Source organism: Pinus tabuliformis, chromosome X, assembly GCF_031772625.1.
Source record: "Pinus tabuliformis cultivar Carrire ecotype Pingquan chromosome X, CPIR1, whole genome shotgun sequence".
NCBI classification, from domain to species: Eukaryota; Viridiplantae; Streptophyta; class Pinopsida; order Pinales; family Pinaceae; genus Pinus; species Pinus tabuliformis.
In genome coordinates, this window is record NC_142308.1 from 1,746,173,799 (window position 1) to 1,746,190,908 (window position 17,110).

Genomic DNA, 17,110 nt, shown 5'->3' on the forward strand with positions numbered 1-17,110 from the left:
ACACATTCAGGATCCAGCAGAAGAAGGAAGAAGCTGAGAGGGCCTTGGCTATCTTCTGCCCTAGATGTACAAGGAGACACCCTAACAACGAATGCCCATTGCATTCGGTTGAAGTGTGCTTCGTTTGTGAGGAGGACCATCCCACAAATCAATGTCCAACCTTACCTGGGCTTAAAGCTATGTACCAAGGGACAGAAGCTCCCACTGAACCTCTCTATTTCCTCAACCAAAGGAGGCCACAAGGACCTAGACCTTACCAGCAGGGGATGCAAGGGGCACCTCAAGCTTATTACAGCCCCAACCAATCGACTCCTATGCCTTCCTGGGGTCCCCCTGCTCATCCTTCCTGGTCTATGCCTCCTCCATGGTCTTATCCACCTCAGTACCCTACTCAACCCACTACTCATTCATATCATTCACATGCCCAGCCACAGCCTCAGTGGAATGCACCTCAGTCGGGGTGGAGGCCCCAGTACAACACTCCTCCCGCCATTTTGCCTCCACCACCAGTTCAACCTCAACCATTACCTCCTGCTCCTCCAAGGCAACCTCAAATGCCTGCTCAAACGAACCTGAATCCCAACAATAGACAGGCCCAGCAGGTATACACTGGGGAAACATCATGCCCTACCTATGCTGTGGAGATCCAGGAGATCAATCTTCGATCTGGAAAGACTCTTCCGGATCGCCAACCTCCTCCCCCAGAGGACGAGGAAGACAAACAGGAAAGTGAACCAAAGGCTATTCCACCCTTTCCTGAGAGACTAACAGCCACCACACAACCCAACCCAGAGGAGGATGAGCTTCTGGGAGAGCTCAAGCAGTTGTGTGTGAAAATACCACTTCTCCAAGCCATCAAGGATGTGCCAATATACAACAAACTGGTTAAGGAAAGGTGTTTCAAACACCCAAGCAGGCGAAAGAGAGATGCTTCAACCATCAATGTCTTAGGACAACTGTCTGACCTTATGTTAGGACAAGTCATCTGCCCAAAGTATCTAGATCCTGGGAGTCCTGTAGTAGATGTCCACATCAATGGCACCATCATACCTCACACCTTGATTGATTTGGGGGCTGCCATTAATGTGATGACCAGGGACACCATGCTCAAACTCAATCTTCAGGGTTCCTTGAGGAAGACCTCGACAGTCCTGCAACTAGCAGATCGCTCCACTGTGACTCCCGAAGGGATTGTGGAGGATGTCTTGGTATCTGTCGACTCTTGGGAATACCCTGCAGATTTCTTGGTTCTGCAACCCAAGGCAAAGCTTACTGGATATCCTCTTATCTTGGGAAGGCCTTGGTTAGCCACTGCAGATGCTTACATAAGTTGCCTTGCAGGAAACATGACCATTGTTGGATAGGTAAATCCCCTCTGCGGACAGAGGCGATCCCACTAGCCTAAAACAAAACTAGCCACAATCAAACCACGCTGCTACGCAAGTTCCTAGTTATGCATCAAAGGTGAATTAAGAAGACCAACCTGGAGTCCAATGCTATGATTGAAGCAGAGTTGATATTCCCGCTCCCTTGCTCCAGCAGATCATAAACGAACACCTGCACATGCAAAGGAAGGGACAGATACCAACATAAAATCTACCAAGGCACAACTATATTTCAGTCAGAAAGGAAATAAATCAACACATCACCATAATAGACAATGAGATTGGAACTATAATAGCAGTCGCTCATTAATTAATAATAAACAGGAAAAGTTACAACCATGGTTCTGACGTTGAACCTCTCCTGGCTGGGCGAGTAACTATATGTGTCTTGCAATGCATCTCCTCTCCGGCAGCATAACCTCTCTAGCATTCACTAGCATTCCTCCAAGAACTCAAGAACTCAACATCTAGCACTCCATGACTAATGACTCTCACTCTAACTCTAGCTTGTCAAATGCATATAGATGAAGAAGGGAGGAGGATATGATGAACCGGGACACCTATTGTGGATTAACATTATCCCCAAAAGCCATTAAAGATGGAGATAGGATAGAGCTCGACATAAGACTGATTTTTTATCCTCAAAAAGCTCCATGTAATGAAGGAAACAACAGTCGGACGTGCGTTAAGGCAAAAAGCATGACCAAACTTGGTTGGCGCGACTGCTGCTCTAAGACAGAGCGCCAATGATCGCGCCCTCTTTTGAGGTTCTCCATGATTGGCGCGGGTAAGATACTGTGGACATGCGCCAATGGAAAAAGAGCACTTTTCAGGGATAATCTGTAGAAGGTGTCTTTAGGGAACATGAAGTACATACTCAGGGGAACATAATGCAAGTGTTTTTAGACTTTGTCACTTCTTATAACTCCCGGGATGAGTCCTCCAAGGTACGACAAGAGGAGTAACATGGATGGTGACAAATTACTGTGTAACAACCATAAAAAACGGTCCTATGTCCAAGCAGCTAGTCCTATACCCTCCTGCCCAACCCTCCTTAGAGCATGACTTACCACTGTGGTTGGAGGAAGGAGAAGAGGATGAGGTGTACTCAGCACCTTTGTGCACCCTAGATACCACTAGAAGAGACCCCCCAACCGAGGATGACTTGATTGAGACTTTGATCCAGAATCCACCTTCCAGTGCATTATCCTTAGAGAAATTGGTGGAAGACGCCCAAGCCAGCACCTTAATGGACCTTTGTGCCACCAACCCTATCACTCCCAGAGTCAAGAATGTGGAGTTCGGCCCTGAGAGAACGTTAAAGATCAACTCCTCCCTATCTCCTTCCCAGGAAAAGGAGCTGTGTAGCCTGTTGGCCAGTCACCTAGATGCTTTTGCTTGGAGCTATAAGGAGATGAAAGGAGTCCATCCTTCGGTCTGTACCCATCACATATACATCAAAGAGGGTTGTAAACCGGTTAGGCAACCTCAGAGGAGAATGAATCCAGCCCTTAAGGACATTGTCAAGGAAGAATTGCAAAAACTGTTGGATGCCGGATTCATTTACCCCATCTCAGATAGTGAATGGGTGTCCCCTCTGGTGTTGGTTCCCAAGAAAAATGGGAAGTGGAGAATCTGTGTGGACTATCGAGAACTGAACAAAGCTACCAAGAAAGACCATTTCCCTCTACCTTTCATAGATCAAGTGTTGGACGGACTGGCAGGAAAGAAGTTCTTCTCTTTCCTGGATGGGTTTAGCGGGTACAACCAAATCCAAATCAGCCCGGAAGACCAAGATAAGACCACCTTCACTTGTCCTTGGGGTACCTTTGCCTACCGAGTCCTTCCCTTTGGGCTATGCAATGCTCCTGCTACCTTCCAGAGAGCTGTCTTGAGCATCTTCTCGGAGCTGGTCCATGATGCGGTGGAAATCTATATGGATGACTTCACTCCTTATGGGTCCAACTTCCAGGAAGCATTGTCCAATCTGGGAAAGGTCCTAACCAAATGCATTGAGATGAACCTGTCCCTTAGTCCTGAAAAATGTGAATTCCTGATGACTGAAGGGACCGTGCTAGGCCACACCATTTCTTGCCAAGGGTTGCAAGTGGATCCTAACAAAATTGCTCTCATCAAGAAGGTTCCACCTCCCCAAAAGGTAAGGGATGTCCGGAGTTTCTTGGGATTAGCAGGGTATTACCGGAGATTCATTAAAGACTTCAGCAAGCTAGCCTCGCCATTGTTTGGCCTGTTGGCAAAAGATGTGGAGTTTAAATGGACTGACGATTGTCAGAGGGCTTTGAATGAATTAAAGGACAAGTTGGTGTCAGCCCCAATATTGAGAGGTCCAAACTGGGCCCTACCTTTCCACATCCACACTGATGCCTTGAACAAAGCCATAGGGGCAGCTTTAGGACAAGTTGAACAAAAACTTCCATATGCCATTTACTTTGTTAGCAAAAACTTGTCCAAAGCTGAGCTGAATTACACTGTGACCGAGAAAGAATTCTTGGCTGTGGTCCATGCACTAAACAAGTTCCGACATTATATTACTGGCTATCAAACCTTTGTACATACGGATCATGCTGCAATTAGATATTTAATGAATAAACCAGATGTGAATGCTCGTATTATTAGATGGTTACTTTTGTTGCAGCAGTTTGATTTGACCATTGTTGACAAACCAGGTAAAGAAAATGTTGTTGCTGACTTTTTATCTAGATTGGATTTGTCTGCAGATGAGGAAGGAACAGTGGATGACCAGATGCCCGATGAACATCTGTTTGCTATCTCAGTACTCTCTCCATGGTTTGCTAATATAGCAAACTACCTTGTTTTAGCACAGTTCCCGCCGCACCTATCTTCAAGAGAGAAGAGCAGAATCATCAGAAAAAGTGCCTCATTTACTTGGATCGAGGGCAATCTATTCAAGCTTGGCCCTGATCAGATCTTAAGGCGTTGTGTAAGGGAGGAGGAAGTCTTTGATATCCTCCTCACCTGTCATGATGGGCCTTGTGGAGGAAATTTTGCAGCAAAGAGGACTGCCTTCAAAATCCTGCAGGTAGGCTACTATTGGCCCACACTTCATCAAGATGTCAGAAGATATATCAGCCAATGTGACCGATGCCAAAGAATGGGGAAACCGACTCCAAGGGATGAGATGCCTCTCCAACCTCAAGTGACTCTTGAGCCATTTGAGAAGTGGGGTATGGATTTTGTGGGTCCAATCAACCCTCCTTCGAGGCAAAGGTCTTACATCATTGTGTGCACTGACTACCTGACAAAGTGGGCAGAGACTAAAGCAATCAAGGCAGCAACAGAAGAAAAGGTGGCTGAGTTCTTAAGGGAGAACATCTTCTACAAATTCGGCTACCCAAGAGAGCTGGTCACCGATCAAGGGAGCCAATTCACATCCAACTTGATTGAAGACCTGCTAGCTCACCACAAAATCAAGCATAGGACTTCCACCCCCTATCATCCACAGGCAAATGGGCAAGTGGAAGTCACCAACAGAGCATTGGAAGGGATTTTGACTAAGGTGGTGAGCAGCAGTAGGAAAGATTGGGCAGATCGCCTGGTTGAGGCCACATGGAATTACAACACCACCTGGAAGACCACCACCGGCTTCACACCTTATGAGATGGTCTATGGGAAGAAAGCTTTGCTGTCCATTGAATTTGAATACAACACTTTGAGGATGGCAGCTCAGCTGGACCTAGATCTCAGCCATGCACAACAAGAAAGGTTATTGCAGCTGAATGGACTGGACGAGCACCGGATGCAGGCCCTCCTTCACTCAGAAGTGGTTCAACTTCAGAGAAAGGTGTGGCATGACCAACACCTCCATGACAAGCAATTCCAGTCGGGAGATTGGGCCTTGTTGTATGACTCCAGGTACAAAGATTTCAAGGGGAAGCTGAGAACCAGATGGCTAGGACCATATGCAGTGGAAAAATGCCATGACAATGGATCTGTTCTTATTCGAACCATTGATGAGGAAGCCATCCCCATGCTTGTCAATGGGCATCGATTGAAGATCTACAGGAAACCTCTCTCAAGACACGAGTTCATCAAAACTATGGAGAAATCAGTGTTGGTCATAGAGAAGGGTTCTGCCTCTGCTTTGGGCATACCCTGAAAGATCTAAAAAAAAAAAAAAAAAAAAAAAAAGAAAAATAATAAAGATCCTTGGGTGAAAACCTCTCTGAGGCTCCCAAGGCAGGTGGTAGGGGTGAAAACCTCATTGAGGCGCCCCTATTGTCTTTCAAAAAAAAAGAAAAAAGAGATTTGAAAAAGATCCTTGAGTGAAAACCTCTCTGAGGCGCTTAAGGCAGATGGCAAGGGTGAAAACCTCATTGAGGCACCCCTGCTATTTTTCAAAAAAAAAAAAAAAAAAAAAAAGAAAAAAAAGGAAAAAAAAAGAAAAAAGAGGAAAGGAAAAAGAAAACAATAAGCAAAGAGATAGGGACATCAAGTTTATAATGTGAAAATGCATGCAGATTGCAGGTGTTCTATGAAGGAGAGGAGGTCTTTTAACGCAAAGCCAAAGATCCTTATCATGCTGCCAGGAGACCTCACCAGCACCTCCTCCAAGAATACTCATTTTCTCCAAGGTATGTGCACAATTTCATCACGGCTTGAGTCTTCTACAGGAAGATGCAGACTTTCTACAGGAAGGTGCAGACTTTCTACAGGAAACACAGACTTTCTACAGGAAGTTCTGTATTTCTACAGGAAACTTCCTGTAGAAGTTCGGGACGGCCCAGAATTCATTTTATGAGGAGATCTAACGACCAGGGATCAGTTGGGACGCATGCAAGCTACTGTTGTCACCCTTATACACTGCTGTCACCTCTTTCTACCATCCCTGTCGACATGCAATGAAGTTACCTGCACCATCAAAGTAGATCATTGAGTTATCAAGAGAAAAGAAATTTTTGAGATGGAAAAAACGCTGAGATGTCATACCATATCAATCCCAACCATCCGTGAGCTCTGTGAGCGTGATCGTGGGGCCATTGCCTTCGTCATGCAGCATGCACCCGAGGAGGAAAAAACTGTTACAGGACATCCTGCAGGAGTCCCGTAACAGTTAAGCCCGCTAGAGTGCACACCATTCACAGCGCTTGCCATATACAATGAAAACGCGGGCGCATGCAGCCGAAGCATCAAATCCATCGTCGGCGGCCTGTGAATATGAACCTCCGGGCCTGTGTAAATCCACCAGCAGCAAATAAATCCACTCATCATCGTCCGAGAACCGAAAAATCGTGTTGCGGCCGCACAGGTAATTGTCTCGACCCTTTCTTCCGTCGAATTGCATGAATTTTACTTTGAAAATGTTTGCAAGTGTGAAGTGAATGGGTTGAGCGGTTGTATGGCCATTCGACTGGCCACGTCGATCAGTTAATGGTCTAGTCGGATGTTTGGGTGGCGGTCGTGGCAAAAAGAAACGGGCAGTACACACGTGAGAGCAATCCCGTCGAAAAAACGAGTTTAACAGAAGAGACGGCGGCGGATCTGCGGGGAATGATGCGGCAGTAAGGGAACTCGCAGGCAAATGATGGGATGACGTCGTCCAACGGTCCGGCAGGGACAGCTCACCCCCCGCGCCACGGATTCCGCCGATTCAAATCTAATCAGCTAGATTTCCACCCCATGCATTTATCATTCACCGTTTGAGACTCGAGTGATCATCCAGATCCCTCTGCAGCTCGATACTCAGAGTCTTTGGCCATCAGAACGCCTGTGAAGCAACACCAAGAGCGCAGACCTACTGCAGTATCCCCCAGAGATCGCGCGCTGCTCCTACAGGAAAGCTGTTTCTACAGGAAGTTGGGTTCCTCACGTCAAAAGGTGGCGGATTAAAAAGGTAGGCCTGAACTCTTCATGCAATTGGTTTTTGAGGGTGGCAGAATCGTCGTCTACAGTCTGGTCGTAGAAAATTGTTGCAAATATTGTCTGCCGTGCATGAACTATCGTCCTACAGGATGTCAGTATAATTAGCTGTGTTAAGGTTCTCAGGGGATAAGCTTTGTGAATTATGTGCACGACAGAGGCGTAATCCTACGCTCTGTCCCAGTAGACCAAATTTCTTCTGCATTTGCCACCTCCAGCTAACGCAACAGTTTTTCACCATGCCGGGTGGGTTCATCAGAAGGGAACCAACTGATTCAACGAAGTTAAGAGAAAATTCCGAGGTGGCGGAGCTCTTCACACGAGCACAATGGATATCCTTCTATGACAAATTGCAGGGCTATGACGACGAAGTGGCAGAAGAGTTTTTGCAATCTCTGAGGCCGAAATCTAAAACGTTGGCCACCGTTAACTTCAGGGGTTTAAACCTCAAACTCACCCCACAATTCATTAGCCGAGTTACGGAGCTCCCAATGGGATTACCATGGGATAAAGAAGAAAGGAAATTGGGCCAACAGGCTAAGAAAGAATTCTTTCCACCAGAGGAGGAATTCTCAGAAGACAAAAATGGGGTTCGTAGAACCAGTTTACTGCCACCGTGGAATGAAGTTAGCCTGCAAATTATGAAGTACATCACCTGCGAAGGCCGTTTTAGCATTGTATATGGGTATCATTTTCGGTTACTCACTGAATTACGGCACCAGATGGATGTACCTGTAGAAAACAAACTCAGTCTCCCTTACTTTCTACTACAGTCTCTGATTGAGTGTGCAACCAAGTTGAAAGAAGGCACACCAGACCAGGTAGCCCACCATGGACTGATCAAACTCCTCGTGGAGGATGCGCTCCACACATACAAGGTTCCTCTCTCATGGGAAGCCTTCAGAAATTTGACAAAGGATGGGGATATAAAGATGCTGACTGAAGAGCTCGGTTCATCTAGCAGTGAGGAGAAAGAGTCAGTGCCCGCAGTGAAGAAAGAAAAAAGCCAAAAGACCCCGACCACAGAGCAGAAGAAAAAGCAAGAGAAGAAACAAGAGAAAAAGGGTGACAAGGAGAAAGATGACACACCCATCTTGACAGCAAGAGAGAAAAGGTTGCAAGGCAGAGTGGACAAGGCTGAGAAGGTCCACATCAGCAAGAGTGCCTCGACAGCGACCGCAACCAAGTCAAAAAGCAAAACTCATGCAGCAAAGCAAACCAAGGCGGTGACACCTGTTTCTACAGGAAAGCCGAAACCGGCTTCTACAGGAAGCCCGAAATTAACTGAAAAAGGGTCTTCTACAGGAAGCCCGAAATTGACTAAAACAGGGTCTTCTACAGGAAGCCCCGAAAAAGTGAAACCCAAGGAGAAGAAAGCTGACATTCGTGAAAGGGAGGCAGCAGCTGTGCTGGCCGCCCTCAGCACACCTCCTAAGCCAAAGGAGAAGAGAAAGAGGGAGACCCCTCTATACTTTAAAGCTCGAAGAAGTGTGAGAATAAAGACGGGCAAGCCATAGCCTCCGTCCAGCAGCCTGATCATCATTGAAGATGCCCCTACTTCGCCCAAGGAAAGGTCCCCCTCGAGGATATCAGTCACCTATGAGAGGGGGAGCCCGAAGAAAACTACATGGCAAGAAAAGTTAGACCAATTGACTGAAAAAGCTCGGCTACAGGGTGCTGAAGATGCTCTACAGGAAACCTTAGCCAGGCTTAAAGAAACTGAGAGAATGGAAGAAGAAGCACCCTTATCACCACCAAGGGAGGGTGAAGTAGAGCCACCAAAGGAAGTGGAGAAAGAGCATATACCAGAGCCCAGCCCTCAGCCAAGTCTGAGTTCATATTACAACTTTTTAGAGGCTGGCAAAATTATACCTCAGAAATTTACTGTGCCACTGTTTTTTGCATTAGAGGAAGAAAGAGTCCGTACACACACGTGGATGAAAATAGCCAAGTCAAAGGGTGTGGCGGACATAGGTCCCTTACAGGAGAACCTCAAGGAGGCCAGAAGTGAATTGTCCATGGCTAAACACGTGGCAAATTTCCAACGCGTGTTCCTACAGGAAGAAAACCAGAAGCTGAGATTGCAGCTACAGGAGCTGAGGGCAGGGACAGGTACATCCTCCAAGGACACCACAGAGGAACAGCAAGGCAAAAAGGAACTGAACACCGGTCTTGGGGAACCAACCACACTTCTACAGGAAGCAGAACAGCAAGCACAAATTGAGGTGCAAGCTCTCAGAGAACAACTGCAGCAGAAAGAGGCACAATTGGCCTGCATGGCCAGCTGGGCCATGGATGCTATCCAATGCAGGCAGCCAGCCAAATCCTATGGCTTGTACTTGAAAGACCAATGGCTGCAATTCCAGATCAATACCTTGGCACAAAAAGGTATCTCTCAGCTCCAAGACCCGCAGCAATTCACTGAAGTTTGCAGCACTAGCTCATCAGAGGATAGGGCCAAATTAGCGGAGTTCTACCTCCATAATCTGGCCCTGCCTAATGTAGTTTCATGGGATCCCAATACGGCCTTGGGAGATATGCAATTAATGGCCTTTGCCTCATGGCTGAACCATGAGGACAAAAGGGCAGCAGAAGCCAAAGCAATCATGAATCGAGAGCTGAACGAGCCATTGCTCATTAGACCAGAACCAGGAGATCCAGTTGCACTAATCTCGGCACACCAACATTTGTCCACTGACCCTCAAGCTTCATTAAGATATATGGATCATCAGGCCCAAGCCATAGCTCATTTTGAGGACATGGAGAGACTGTTAGGAGACAACGCTGTCCAAGCATGCACACGCAGATGGAATACATTGGCACACAGTCTGAAAATCCGAGAGTACCATACCCCAACTCGGATGAGGGAAGCTCTGGTACGGGTAGCCCTCTATAAGAAATCCATGCAAAACCTCTAGGCCAGCTGGATTGGCCTTAAACTCAGCCCACCACTGCTGCTAGGATTGATGGAAGGCAGCACAGAGAAAGATGATAATGAACAGTGGGAAGAGGTAAACAGAAGGGCTGGGTTTCATATCAGCAAGGAGGACACTACTACAGAGGCTTGGGATGTAAGGGTAGCAGTAAAGGCAATGAAGGATGAAGATTTGGACTAGTTGCTCAAGGATGAGCAAATATTTTAGCTGTGGGTGATGATGAGCCCCAATTTTTGGTAACAATTTGGGCTCATTTGGCCTACTTACCTTGCTCAACCCTTCACTTTTTATCACTTATGCATCATTTCTTAGTATATTCGTGTTATTTGTAGGAAGAAGGGCAGTCATTATGCCTATGTGGCTAATACATGATGATTTCAGGTTTTTTGACATTAAATGGAGCAAAGAACACGCAGATGGAGACAAGGAGACAGCCAAGGTGGCATTGCGGGTTTATAGGGAGGTTGTCCACAGCCTTGAATGACCTTCCTCGTGATCTCCACCCCAACTCCGAGCTCCAACAGCTATCACCACCGAGCTAGAAGGCAGCCAACGGATTCTACAGGAACAACAGTTTACTTTTAGTTGGACAGCCAAGCCCCACTAATTGAGGAGGCCAGCTTGGCCCTCATCATGTATAAATATTGAGGCTGTAGCCTTCGAAAAAGACTCTTGACCTTTGTTGTAGATTTTGAATTACGAGCTGTAGCTCTGTTTTTGCTCTTTGTAAGCCAATTTTGGCATGTTGTTAGACTCATGATTATGATCTTTTAATAAAAGGCAGGCAGATTTGGATTCAATTCTGAGTTCTTAGAGGAGCTATAGCTCTCAGGTTAGGGCCCAACCTGAGAGCAATAGACCTCCTTTTCTTTGTATTGTTACTTGTCTTTCTTTTATCATTGCATTTCTTTCCTTTACATGCACTTGGAAAACACAGTTTGCTGAGTTGACTGTTTTGGTTTGGTTATGTAAGTTAGTTTCATGAATGCAGTTGTTTCAGTAGTTTAGAATTAGCGTAGGGAGATTGAAGTTACGTTGAGTTCAAAAAAAGGGTTGAATGCATGCTCACTTTCACCTCTGTTTGGGGACCGGAAGTGTAGACCGTGCCAACTGCCAAAAACACTGTTTTAACATATGCATGCAAGTATTGATGTAATGTTTTCGGTTGAAGAATTGTCCATAGGATTATATCTTGGGTAATGACTCTCTGGTTCAGCATCATGCACGGTTTCCCTTCAACTTACATTGTTGTTCTTTGATTTCTAATAAAACAGTTAGAATAGGTTGGTGAACTTTCGTTTACATGCAAGATAAGGGTGATTTGTTTCATTTACACTGCGCAGCACCACTTCATCGTGTTTTTATCCTTCTAAACCGTGCCTAAGCCACCTACTCATCCTCTGTTCAACTCATTTGCCTTCCAACCCTTCTACTGTCCATGTTGCTCAATCTTTTTGACCTTCCACTACTACTACCCTCCTCTAGACCAACTAGCTTTACACACACCTTCCCCATCTCATCTCTCTATCCATAGGCCATCAAAAGATCCTCTTTCATCTTACCTATCCACCCATACAGCTCCTTCACTCCTCCATCACCCAAAACTCCGACTGCAGAACATCCTGTAGAAGTTAGCAGACTTCCTGTAGAAATCCCGAGCTTCCTGTAGGATCCCCTGCAGACATCCTGTAGAAGCCTGCAAACACGGTTGCCAAGCACCTGAACGTCGTGAACTTCTGTGGAATGATGTTAGGGATCCCCTGGAACCTCTCAGAGTCCTCCTGACCTTTCCCAAGCCTTCCTCCCCTTTGAACTACCCCTGCACAGTCAAGACCCAGTAAGAAGCACAATCATAATAACTCCACCCACTTGAGCAAAAATACAAAAACGTGTTCTCTTCAATGGAAGTAGTTTAAATTCATGCATCTCGTCTCACTAGAAGTAATGGCATCATTTCTGGAAGTTGCATTCCCACCATTGCATCATAAGGATTAAGCTAGTCAGATTAGGGTTTAGTAGAGTTTCCATGTTTGGTTGGCTTTCAGTTCATTCTTGCAAAGTAGGTTAATTTCCTTTGAGATAGCCTTCGTTCATCATTTAGAAAGCTTCTTCTGAGAACATATAGAAGTTGGCTTGAGCCCTAGCGGACTTGTGCCAGCTGACCAAGTGACAGCTGCGACAAGAGCTAGTACTTGTGCATACAGCACCGTCGCTTCCAAGTTTGTTACGAACTACCAGGTTGATAAAATTAGAGAAGGAAGCTCCAGGAGCTGTAGCATTATTGCTACAATACTGGAGCCCACCACATGCATGTAACTAGTGTACTTCAAATAACTGAATATTCTCTCATAAATAAATCATGCATGTCAGTTCAGTCAGAGACCCAGTTGAGATTAGAGGATGGGATAGTGTACTATCAGTTGCAGGAATATTCCATTGAGGATATCTCTCGCATGCAGAAGGAATTCATTCCTTGAGGATTGCGCAGTTATTTCTGAGTTTGGTGAGTTGTGTGAGAGGAGAATTCACACAGGTGGAAGCCAGAGGACCTAGGAGAAACTACGCAAAGAAATAGGAGGTTTGGAGGATTGAGGGAAGGCATATGTTGTGTCTATTCAATGTATGACCATCATTGAGGGATTGTATTGAGAGCTGGATAGCTTGTGAGCTAAAGCTTTGTGTAATCCATAGGTATTTCCACTTGTATGATAATACAGATAGCGGGGTTTTTAGCTGAGGATTTCCCTAGAGTATTCTTCTGTGTTCATGTGTGATTGTTTCTTCTTCATCTGTTATATGTGTTCTATTTTATCTTGCTCAAAATCGATTAAGCTTCCGCAAGTTTGTTTGTAGAAGTAGGTCAAGTATTTTACTTTAGTATATTGCATTATCAGGTGATCTATAGTAGGAAATTCTACACCTCCTTCTCATCCTTGAAAGAGTGGAGGTTCTTCTTCCCTTTCCACAATGTCTGCTAGTTCTTCAAGAGTGGCGAGAACTGCTTCTTCAATAGACGAGACTACTACTCCTATAGGGGTTGTCTTGTTCTTCTTTTGAGAATATGGAAGAGTGATTACTCCCGGAATCAATCCAACAACTTTTACAAACTGATAGGTGATGGGGTGGACAACCTAAAGTTGATGATACAGGATTTGACGTTTAGGCCTAGGCGGTGAAGAGTTACCAAATTTAGAATTATGAGTAAGGGGGATAGAGTGAACATGACTGCCTTGACCAGAAGATGGATGAGTGGGGTCAGTGGGTCAATCAACCATAAAATACTAGCTTCCCTCCTTCTAGCGCCATCAATGTTGACAGTGCTGGACTTGCCAATATTCAAGGGATCTCCTTGATATGAAGTCCCAATCAGACCTCACACCGTTTGGTGTAGGAGTCACATCTGGTATAAAGGCCTGATTGCAAAATCCTTTAAGATTTTCACTGGCTCTAACTTCCAGCACAAGAGAGTAATGCAATGGTATCTTCGAAATAAAGGTGAGTGTGCAACACAACTGTGTCTAGGTTCTCTTACTGCAAAAAGGGGGGAGAAAAGTGAGCCTCTAAGTGAGAGGTAATAATACCACCCAGGAAGAGATACACATGAACCATAAAGACCTATCTAACATCCATTGGAATAGTCCACAGTGGATGCGGTAGTCGTTACAACCAATAAACAAGGGAAGGTCCATCTAACATCCATCAAAATAGTCCACAGTGGATGTGATTGTCGTTATAACCGATAAGTAAAGAAAGGTCTATCTAGTATCCCGCAGAATAGTCCACAAGGGTGAGACAATAGTAACAACCATTACAATAGATTCTCAACAAGATAAGCACTAAAATAACCGAAATAGTTCAACTATCTTAGTACTGTGAAAGCAAACATGAAATACAAACGTTCACATAATAGTCTTACAAACATTGATAAGTCATGCATGAACGTGCTGGCCTTATAAGGATTTTGTTATTAAGAAAAATTTCCAAGACACATATTTACATTGTACATCACTAACCCCAATAGTGGGACATTGGAGCCACTTCTTGCTCCTCAAAGAACTAGCTAGTCTCTTTAATGCCTTGCAGGAGGAGCTAAGGTGAAGAGTCCTTTGCTCATACAATGATGAGGTATATATAACCGAGTGGTGATGCTTACCCCTTGCGACTCTTTGAATACCATCATGACTATTCAAATTCTTATGAATTTTCAACTTACATGACTCTTAATATTCACATGTGTCCATTGAACTTCCACTATATAATACATTTGATTTACAATATACATGGCCCACAATAGTGATGTGGCATATGACAACTCATGACACGACTTGTCATGACACTGCTGATATGGATTGGCTTGATGATGTGGCAATGTCAAGTAGCTATTTCTGGTGAGTGATAGATGTGTTCTCGTATGTGCTTTCTCTTCTCCTCCGAATAGCTAGATGATGCAGGGTATTCAATGATCTTCGATCTTGGAAGGTGGTTGGACACTTGTGTTCCTTTTGCTTGTGCTTGGTAGGTCCACTTGTCCATCTAGCTATAGAAAATCCTGTAGATTCACAAGCTCATGCAATGTACTAAAGCATAGGGCAAGAATCTACTTCTACTTTAAACTAGCGGAAGCCAATAGATCTATGAAAACAATATGAACAAGAAGAAGATAAATCAATGGCACATAACACAAGATGTATCTAGGAAAGCCACTACTCAAAACCCCACTATTTGTATTTCATATATCATAAATATGAGTGAAGATACAAAGCTTGTTCTCACTAGAACAATTCCGCACAAGTATGCTCAACTCTCTTAGCTCACAAGCTAGCTCAAGCCAAATCCTTAGCCTATTCAACAACTCTCCGAGCCCCTAATATCTTGTGTAATTCCTAGGATGAATAACCTTTATTTAAAGGGAATTCATACTTCCAAGACTGCGCAATCCAAATATAGGCCCTTCTCTGATTGCATGCATGATATTTACAACTCAGAAAATCACACAATTGATAGTACACTGTCCCTGCATTCTAGCCTCCACTGGGTCTTTCTCAGAATTGACATGCATGCGTTTCTGATGAGGGAATCTTTAGTTAACTAGAGTCACACTTGTGGATGCACTAGTGCACCAACTGACTATTAACTCTCTATTAGTTCCACAAACAATTTGGAACTAATTTAACTAAACATAACTTAGTAAGCTGAGTGTTCTAATTACAACTCACAATTAAACTCATCCTAGACCCCTAAAACTTAGGGAGAACATATACATGACTTCAGAAAGTCTTCCAACTTGAAATTCATAAGATAATTAAGTTAATTAAACTTAATTAACTATTTACAAGTTGCTATGAGAATAGAATTCAATTTTAATTCTCAGTTTAATTCAAGGACAAATTAAACTAGAATTTGTTGTTTCCATTTCTCAACACTCCCTCTCAACAAGAAAAGGATTATTAGCTACCCCGATCCTGTCTCTGTGAAACTCAAATTTACATATTAACAATGCCATTGTCAAAATTTCGGCATCTTCCTCCTCCATGGGAGTGTACTCTAACAACATAATCCACCTCAATACACACTCTCTAAGATGATGATACCAGATATCAATATGCTTGGACCGATCATGAAAAACTGGATTTTCAAAGAGTTTGATACAACTCTAATTATAATTTGCAGTAATCACAGTTGGATCCATCTGCTGACCAAAAAAACCAACCAGGATCTTTCTCATCCAGATGGCCTCACATGCTCCTTAAATTGCAGCCATGTACTAAGCCTCTATCGAACTGAGTGCAACCGATCTCTGTTTCTTGTTGTACCAAGAAACTTCCGTTGACCCAATACTGTAGATCACTCCTGATGTGCTCTTATGGTCGGATGGACTTCCTGTCCAATCTGCATTGGTGACGCCTTGAAGCTTCACTCCCTCTGCCGTTTGTACCATAATCCATACTGAGAAGTGCCCCTAAGGTATCTCAACACATTCTTTTCCACCTTCCAATACATCTTGGTAGGCCTAACCATCGCTTGAATAAGCTAGTTAACTGCATAGAACATATCCAGTTTTATGTTCACCAAGTACATGAGTGAACCCACAAGCTACTTGTAAACAATAGCTTCCACTAATTCCCCTGAAGTAGCATCCTCTTTCCTCCAGTTACCTGCTAGAGGAGTCTCCATGGCTTTGCTGCTCTCCATGAAAAATCTCCTGAGTATCTCATTGGCATACTTCCCTTGAGACACTTTCAACTCCCCATCACCCTAGGATACCTCCATGCCAAGAAAGTAATGCATGAGATCCATTTCCTTCATCTAAAACTCTCTTGCAAGGTCCTCATTGCAATATTTGATCAGCTGATCATCACCTATCAGTATGAGATCATCAACATAAAGTACATTGATCAACAATTTACCTTCCACCACTATGTGGTATAGGTTCACATCCACTTCACTCTTCATGAAGCCCAGCCTGGTGAAGTAGCTATCTATCTTAGTGTACCAAGCATAAGGTGCTTGCTTCAGCGCATACAATGCTCTCTTGAGCCGACACACATGCGACTCACAATCAAAGGTCTCAAAACCTTCATGCTGCTCTATGTACACCTTGTCCTCAATCATGCCATTAAGGAAGACTATCTTTACATCCATCTGATGTATCTTCCAACCCATCTGTGTTGATAGTGCCAATATAGATATGATTGAATAATACCTTGCAAAAGGAGAAAAGGTCTCATCATAGTCAATCCCCTCTAGCTGTGAAAAGCCACAAGCCACAAGCCACAAATCTAACATTATGCTTCTCCACACTGCCATCTGCAGCTTGATTTACCTTGTAAATCCAACAAGATCTCACCATTGACTTGTCCTCTGGTCTCGGGACCACATCCAAACATTGTT